Source organism: Tupaia chinensis, unplaced genomic scaffold (genome assembly GCF_000334495.1).
Source record: "Tupaia chinensis unplaced genomic scaffold, TupChi_1.0 Scaffold000618_1, whole genome shotgun sequence".
NCBI classification, from domain to species: Eukaryota; Metazoa; Chordata; class Mammalia; order Scandentia; family Tupaiidae; genus Tupaia; species Tupaia belangeri.
The window spans coordinates 1,136,024-1,145,733 of record NW_006160138.1 but is presented as its reverse complement, the minus strand read 5'-3'; positions in this window follow the sequence as shown (position 1 = coordinate 1,145,733).

The following is a 9,710-nucleotide window of genomic DNA, read 5'->3' as shown; positions in this document are numbered from 1 at the left end:
GTGGAATGAACCATGGCATGCCTTTTCCAAATTGGGTGTTAACTTGGCAGAGGTTTTTTGCCTATACTTGAAATTACCTGAATATAAATCTACATCAGATCATCGTAGGCACTGTTGAAAATTCAGTGTGTTCTACAGTATTGCTGAAAATTAGCAAACAAAAACACTCTTAAAATGTCAACTTGTTCTTTATCCAGTTGCATTTATTGGAATTCCATGATCCTTTAAAAGTCAGGGTCATAAATTTCTTGTTAGTGAATCAATTTAATAGTCAAATGCATTCTGTGTGTTCTCTGCTCTGACTTTTAGAGAGTTAAGGTGCATTTGACACACAAAAAGTAATCTTGAATTGAGTATTAATTATCTTCTGTTGCAAGTAAACTATGAGGAGACTTCAAAAAGTTTATGAAAAAATGAAAATGAAGGATGAGCTAATCTTGACACACAAAAAAGTCATGAATTCATAGTTTTTTGATAATACACATTTCTCATGAACTTTTTTGAAGAATTCTCATGTTATGGCAAATACTTGAACCAGAAAGTGGCAAAATCACACCTAAAGCTAGTCAATGTAAATTCCAGTCTCATTTTCTTAATCACTGTCTGCTATTTTAGTTATTTTTTTTGAAATTCAACTATTTCTCAATGCATTTGACTATTGCTTAACAGAGCTATGAGGTTCAAAAGATCATTTTTCCAAAACGCCAAAAAATTTAGGCAATACAAAACCAGAGAATGAAGAAATAGAGTTTCAAATGTAGATAGATTTTTAAGAGGATTCAGGGGCATTTGATGTCAAATTAAAGAGGTCAGCTTAGAAAACTGCAAATCAAAGAAAAGTAGGTGCTTTGGAAGTTAAGCAGTGCTTCAGATAATTAGATATTTATATATAGATGAAGCAAATACTTAATACTTTGGAAGGTCAGAAAGGAGTTTAAAATGGGAGCTAGTGATTGTGTGGAATTCAGTGAAATTTGATGAGTTAAGGATAATGATGTGTTTTTCTATGGAGTTACAGTCAAGGGGAGAGAACTAAGCACAACACAATTACATACATTCATAGAAATGATCTTTCCTCAGTGCTTTTTTAAGTCAGAGAAATATGGCAAACAGATACTGATCATCCAATCTACTCATCATCAGAACTATGCCTCATAGTTCCCAGTAGAATTGAGCCACACTAGATATAAAGCTTATAAAATGATTATTTGAGCTATATTTCTATAATTATCACAGTTTGGACTCTGTCCATTTCAAGGAATTCATTTATTTAAACTCTTGGATGGCTGCATTTTTTGAATTTAGAATCAATGAAGCAAAAAGTGCAATTCTGAAGGTTTGGTGAGAATACATTCTATCCTGTGATGGGTTAGTTAAAGCATAAACTAGTTCAAATGACATTTCTGGACCCAGAGAACTGATTCATGGAAATGACTTATTGATAATAAGTTATGTTTATTTTGGATTATGTTTTAGAATTTGGAGCATGTTGTTCTCTATTAAAACTAGAGCAATTCCACTAAAAGGACTGGAGACATTTTCATCTATTTTTGTTTTGGATGATTTTACTGGCCTGCTCAACACAGTTTATAGGATTTACTATGTAAATCTCCTTTATCCACTCATCTGGAAAGCCCATATTGTGAAGTATATGATTACATAACATTTTGTGTGGAGCATTTAGCTCTTTTCCAATAGTTGACAAAGGCACTTCAATAAGCAGCAAGGTGGTAGGGCAAAGAAGGGGTGGTTTAGAAGATACTGTTCTTTGTTTGGGTCTTGCTGGATTGACAAGGGCAATCTACAGGAACACAGAGAATAACAGAGTCCCTTATCCCTATGCCACATAACTCTGACAGGCAGAGATGGAAATTTTCAATACTGTAAGAAGTAAATAGTCTAAGTGAGATTTCCAAACTTTTACAAGTGTCACATTAACTTAGTCTTTTCAGACAATGCCCAAATAAGGTTTTGAAAAGTGACATGATCAACGGAAGTCATAGTGATTTTGTTACTTACCTGATATTTCCATGTGAGTCCTGTGTAATACAAGAAGCTGTAAGTGGGAAAAGGTGGTAAGATTTAAACATCAAACGTTCTTATACTATAAAGGGGAAAAGATGACAAGAAAATTGCCCTTATACTCATATAAACCATATATATGGATTTTTCTTTGTATGAAAAAAAACTCAGTCAGTTACTGAGGCAAGTTACAGGCAACATTTTAAAGAGGAAACAGGAAAAGAATTGAAAGAGTAAAGGAAGTGTGATAGCATGATTTGTGAAAGGATTTATGGACATCTGATGTTGAGATAACATTTAATTTTATTTATACATATTGTGTTTGGAAACCCAAGCCTTACTGGCTCCTGTGGCCTTACCCCTGTTTAGGGAAAAAAATTATTTCTAAATACTCTATTTTAACATTTAAGGTTAACACTATGATTTATAGGAATTTTAAAAAATTTAAAAAAAAAATCTTCCCAGGCTCATTTTAAATGAATTGAAGCAGTCAGTGAAGCAAAAAATCAAAATATAAGAGAGAGCCATGTGTATGATCTGTTGAGTATTTCTATTTGAAAATTTCCTTATGATATTGGATGTCAATAAGCAAATAATTTACAATAGAGACGCTTTGTAGAGCGAATCAATGCTCTTTGCCATTGTTTACTCTGAAAATAATGATCTAAATAAAAAATTCTTACCCTCTAGGTCTATTATTAGTCCTTATTGAGTGTAGCTTTGTGGTTTAAAGTAAAAAGGACGTTGGAAAAAGTGACCTTAAGAATCTGATTCTGAAGCCTAGTGAAGACATCTAGAAAAGAAATATCTACCAGCACATTATAGTGATTAGGCAGAGAGGGAGCTAAACTGGAGCTGAAAACCCAGAGTTTGTATTGTCTCACTAGCTGTGTGTTCTTTCAGGCAATTCATGTTTTCCAAGCTGCAGGTTAAGATCACATATCCACTGTGTTATAGCCCTGTTTTCTTTGGCAATGAATCATTCAGAGTCTCAGTTTTCTCATCTGTATAATGGTAACAATAACATCTTCAGAGCTGCTCGTGGATTAAGTGAAACGATAACCTGAAAGGCACATACGACAGTAAGCCTGTCATTATTGAAGGTAACAGGGCACCATAATTAAACTCTATTAAAATAGTTCATAATTACAAGACGCACTTCAGGGAAATAAACACGACTATGTAATTTTAAAAAACAAAAGGAAAATGACACTAGGGAGGCTGCTCTGTAGATAAAGACTCATGGAAGGCATCTTTGAGGTATTTGAGTTGAACAAGAGCCTCCTGAAAAGAATAGTCCCCTTTGGTGCTGACTAAATAAAAACAAGTTGAACCAATTAAAGATTATAATTAATCTATCAGATTAACAAGATAAAAAAGTAAATAACAAAGAGTGTTAGTGATAGAATGGGAATATAGTTCCTCAAGGAGAATCTTTTTAGAAAGCAATTAATAAGCCCACACCTTCAGAGTATTGCCTGAAGACAGGACAAATCCTCAAATATGCACCTGCAGTTTTTATGACATTTCTTTAGCATTCATATTTTGTTTTTACCATTACTTTTTAAAAGTTTCTTTCTTTCTTTTGTGAGCATGAAAGACAAATAGAGAGAGAGAGAGAGAGACCCTCAATAGGGTCTCATGCTATAAACCACCTCCCCCGACCTCTTCCATCTTGCCGAGATCATGGGCACACATGCCTAGTGTGTAAAGGTGAGCCAGGAACTGAACCCGTGATCTTCACTATGGATCCAGTAAGGCTGTAGCACCGCATTACTTCGGTTATCAGTCAGCCCTGCTTTTAATTTTTAAAAGCTATTTTATATTAATGTTTACATTAAAATTTTTGAAAACAACCTTGATGTCCATCAATAGAGAGGACTAGTTAAACAAATTAATCTGCATGCAATGCACCGCTTAAAGGTTTAGTTACTCAACATGCTCTTACTTTTTTTCCAGTAATGACGGTTGATAATCATTAGAGTTTGGGGAACTCATGACATAAAATCATGATTTTTGGTTGTTCATCTGCTTGTTAGCCACTTTGATTTATTATTGGAGAGCAGATATACAATGTCTGCACATCTCACCTCAATATTTGTGATCACAGAGCCAAGTTGATATTCCAGAACTTCTATTAGGCAGCCACTCGTTCTCTGACATGCCACCTTAGCTGTACCTTTCAGAGTCACTCCAACATTCTCATCAGCAGAGCCAACTGACCCAAGCTATAACAGGCAAAGTGCCTAAGACCTATGACACTTTGGGGCCAATGAAAATGTTTTAACTCTAATATGTTTTAAAGTTATAAATATAATCTACTAATAAAGAATATCTAGTAGTTACTCCTATTTAGACTATATATGCATGTTCATACCAGTAAAATATATTTTATGCTTATGAGCAATCTTCAGAAAGTCTATGGAAGATACATATTATGAAAAAACTATGCATAAATTTAAATTTCTTTTGAAAAATAAATATGTACTTTAATTCCAAATTTAAAGTCCTCTTGTATATATATACATATGTATGTATGTACATTCTTTTGTCTTCGAATGTTTCTTCCATTTGCCCCTCCTAACCCTCTACCATCCACTTCCCTCCCTTGCAGTCTCTGGCATCTGTCCTTATCATCTCTACTATCATATCCTTGGGTCTTTTAAATTCTGCCATAAAGTACAGTCACTCAGTACATATTGAGTGGGGATATACAGTGTGTGTCTTTCAAGTTCTGACTCACTTTATTTAGCACTATGTCTTTTATGTTCATCCACTTTGAACCAAATGACAGGGTCTCATTGCTTCTTATGGCTGAGTAATATTCCATTATGTGTATTTGCCACAGTTTTCAACCCAGTCATTAGTCACACTTAGGCTGATTCCATGCCTTAGCGATTGCAAATGTTGCAATAAACGTGGATGTGCAAATGTCTGTCCAACTGAATTTTTTCCTATCCATTGGGTAAATAACAAAGAGATTACTGTGTCACATGGTAGTTCTATTTGTAGGTTTTTGAGGAAACTCCATTTTGTTTCCCACGGTGGCTGTACTAATGTACTTCCCACCAACAGTGTAAGAGGGTTCTCTTCTTCTCAGGTGCTCAGTTTTTAATGAAAGTCAATACAAGCTTGGAAATTCTTTTTAGACAGTGAATAACTCTGCTGAGTATGACATGGCCTTGCTCTAAAAATCTAGGGATCTTCTCAGTGGTGTGCCAGAGATTAACTCATGCTGCTTCACGAAACCCAATGTGGGCACCTCTTTTCAACTTTGACTTCAATGACATTAATTGAAATTGGCAGTGGTAGGTGTGTATTGTAGGCATTGACAAACATTGCAAATAGGATTTATCATTATCATCATTATTATTTTCACAGAGTTAGTTTATCAGTATGTGGATGGATTTCTTTCTCAGGGACGCTTTTCAGAGCTTCTCAGAGAAACAAAGCGGTATTCTTCTGTGCTGTTCACATCTTTACTGTCTGTATGTGGCCTGGTACCAGAATCCTGTCTGGAGGGTCTGTTTCCTAAGACCATGTCTAATGCCAATTATTGCCTCAGTTTGGATTTCCCAAGAATCTAATCCTGAGACAAAGATTCTAGTACAAGTGCTTTTATTGATAGACAATCCCAGGAAACACTAATGGGAAAGGGGTAAAGTAAAATAGGAAAGGGAAGAACCTCAAGAAACTGTTTTTTAAGCCTATTACCACTGTGGAAGAGTAGAACTGCATTTGCTGAGGAACGCTTATAAAGCACACTTAAAGTTACCTCATCTTAGAGCAGGGAATCCAGAGTACAGTAAACCATTACTGTCACGTTGCTGCTGAAGGCTGCCTCTGGGAACTTCATCCCGACCTTGTGCACAGGCAGATCCTGTGGTCTGTGCCAGAAATAAACCCTCAGGCAAAGGTTCACAGGTGCCTCCAGTAAACAACCTTTGATGAATAAAGGTGAATTCTGAGAGCATATGAAAGCACCAGCAGTATTTATGACAGGAAGTAACACATTTATTTTCCATGTTTTTTTTTCTTTTACATATGTCACAAATAATTTTCATTCAGTTCCTACAAACCTTAAAATAAGTCCGTGGGATCTCGGCAAAGGGAAATCTACCTAAAACAAAAAGAACAATGTATCAAACAAGGAGAACAATGTGTGAAACACAGGCTCTCTCCTGGGAGCAAACTACAGTCATACAAAATAAAGGAAAACATTGGTGGCAAGAGAAGTAGCCTTATACAGGATCTATACTCAGAGAATTACTTCTTGTCAAAGAATAAAAACTAGGCTATGTCCAAGGGACCATAGACAATTACTAATAACTAAAACTCTTGAGAAAGGAGTCTGGATTGAGATAAGAAGACTTCTCTTCTGAACATGTTTCCACACTAACCAAAACCAAAACAAAACAAAAATAAAAACAAAAAACTTCTGATACTTACAGAGGTTTTGACAAAGAGTATCAGTATCAAGAATGGAAAAATCAGGAGTCAACTGATGGTGTGTGTCATAGACTTCCACCCATCCACTGTGATTCCAGTCCTGGACCCAATGGCTTGAAACTCATACTGGGTACACGTGCATACATGCCCCAAATCCCAAGAGGAGAATGGAGTAGAAGGGATTGAGGCATGGCCGTCCATCCAGGAGAGTGATTTCCTGCTTTCTATTTCTCTGTCTCCCTGACACATGTATGAACCCTATAGCAAAAATCTCTTTTAAAAAAATGGAAAATCAGACTTTGGGTGAAGTATCTTTATTTTTATTTATATTGCTTTGCTTTGATTTTTGCATTAAGGCAGGTGTGCTCACCAGAAAGACACAGAAAGAGACAGTGAGAGGAAAAATGAGAAATCACTCCCCCAAAGGGGATGACTATGCCACAATCCCTTCTCTTCCATTTTCCTTCTGGGATTTTGGGCATGCACACACATGTGCCCAGTGTGATTTTCAAGCCACCAGGTCTGAGACTCAAACTATGGTTGACCATGTGGGAGTACAATGCCTTACCGACTGTGCCACCTGCTCGCCCCTGTCCATTTTATTTTGGAATATCAGTGTCCTAGCAGCTTTCTGAAACTCTGTCTCCTTTTTCTAACCAATAAGTTCCACTGCATACTGCTCTGTTTTTATGGTACTGACTTCCTCTCAAAGACTAAGAAGTGTATATTTTATGTGAAACTTATTAGAAGCTATCATTTATGTGTATGTAATATCACATTTCTAATATTTAAATGTCCCTGATGTAATATAACTTAGTCAAAATAATAACACAAGCATGTGAATTCAACATTTCCATAAACACATGAATGTCTCTAAAGCAATTAAACAAATTAGACAATCATGATGTGTTCAGAATTGAATAAGCAGAAATAGATAAAAATTTAAAAGAAAGATATCCCTGAGCTCATACTCTTTCATGGAAACTTTTTAAGGTACAAAAATAAAACAAGCCAATAGCATTATAGAAAATGTGATATCCAAATAGAATTGTTTATAAATAGAATGTTTTACAAAGTTTCCATGAGGCATCAGCTGTTCTTTAACCCCCTGCATGCTGACATTTTCCAGCCCACTAGCTAAATTAAGGCTTAGGAAAAAATTACCTATGCATTGTAGTTTTATGTGGCTGCCAACCTATTTTTACAGGCAGTGGATATGTAGCCATCAGTTCATTATAAATACATCAAAAGATGCTCACCCTTCACACATACAACATATAAGCCTATGCACACATGAGGAAGAATAAGATATAATTCTTTTCATATTGTTGAAAGAACTGTAATTAAACAAAAATCTAGTATGAGCAAAGTGAGCCAGCAGGCCTGAATTCCTATTTCTGCCTCAGTTTGATGTGTTGTCTTGACTTAGTTAATGATAGTATGCTTGTGTTTATGCTCCAAAGTGTCCTAATTTAGATTATAAATGCTATGATTACCCCAGATATGAGACAGCTTATCAGTTCTTTGTGAATTATTAAAACATTCAGAGAAAGCTAAAAAAAAAAAAAAAAAAAAAAAAAAAAAGCTAGATTAGAAATCCTTAAGTAACATAGGTATCTAGAAGAGAGACTATCATTCAGTTGAAAAGAGATTTCAAGACATTTGGAATTGCAAAGACTGTCTTGTCTGCCCAAAGAACAGTATCACTTTTTAAAATGAGTTATATGTTATTTTCATTCTCTGCCCATTTCTTTCTTTCTCTTTTTTACACACAACACACACACACACACACACACACACACACACACATTCTCCAGCTAGGACATAGTTTGGTACTCAACAGTGACTTTGTTTTTATAATTTATAATTTTTTTTGAGAGGTTTTTGCTATAGGGCGCGTGCACTTGCCAGACAGACAGGGAGAGACATAGAGATAGAAAGCGAGAAATCACCCCCCAGGGGGGATGGTCACACCGCAATCCCTTCTCCTCCATTCTCCTCTCGTGATCTTGGGCAGGCGCGCACATGTGCCCGGCGTGAGTTCTAAGCCACCAGGTCCGGGACACGAACCACGGTGGACTACATGGGAAACCAGCAACATAGCCATTACGCTAACTGCTGGTTCCCTATAATTCACCAAATTAAAATATGAGAAATATAATAAGCCTAGATATAAAGGCAACAAAGTTTCATTTTTAATACTGTATAAGAATGCCACGTCTATTCTCACAAGTCAGGCATGAGTTCCTTCTGTGTCTGCTCTTCTCAACTGGTGCCCAAACATTGAAGAAATAATGGTAGTTCTGTTGACTTTTTCTGAGCATGGATGTTCAAGGTAAAATGACTAGAGTGTTTTTAAAAGTGTAGTCATGTTTTCCCCTTACATTAATTTTAAATGATTATACACTTGAACATGATACACACTCACATATGCTAAGCAAGCAAAATACATACCGTTTCATCTCATTTAAATTATAGTAATTTTTCAAAGGCATGGAGCTTGTGTGTAGAGTGTTCTCATTTGATGTTTGCTCTTGTTCTTCACACTTGTTACCCATGCCTTAGGAAATGCAAGCGAGCAAAGGACTTTCGTAACAGTTTGATGACCCTTTGAAGTCACAGGAGTAAGTCAAGTAAGGCATGTTTTTAAAAAAATATCAAAGTGCTGAAAATAAATTGACAATCTTCACAAAAAATCATGAGCCTAAAATCAGAAAAGTAAGTTACATGACTACAATAAGTAGTACATATTCTCCTTTTTTAATTGCTGACAATGGACTGGAGAGAAACCATTTGGTGTGCAAGAATTTGATGAGCAGAAAACATCACATACAGAGTGCTCACAACTGAAGAATGTAACGCTGGCAAATCCAAACTGGGTGTCAGAAGACTAAACTAAAAATTTGACAACATGAGATGAGAAAAATCACTAGCCCTTCTGCCAATCTCAAAAATATTTTAGTTTCGGGAACCAGCAGTTAGCGTAATGACTATGTCGCTGGACTCACACGTAGTCGACCACAGTTCGCGTCCCGGACCTGGTGGCTTAAAACACGCCGGGTGTGTGTGCGTGGGTGCCCAAGATCCCGAGAGGAGAATGGAGGAGAAGGGATTGCGGCGTGACCATCCCCCCCTGGGGGGTGATTTCTCACTTTCTGTCTCTATGTCTCTGTCTGTCTGGCGAGCGCATGCACCCTATAGCGAAAATCTCTCCAAAAAAAAAAAAAAAAGAAAAAGAA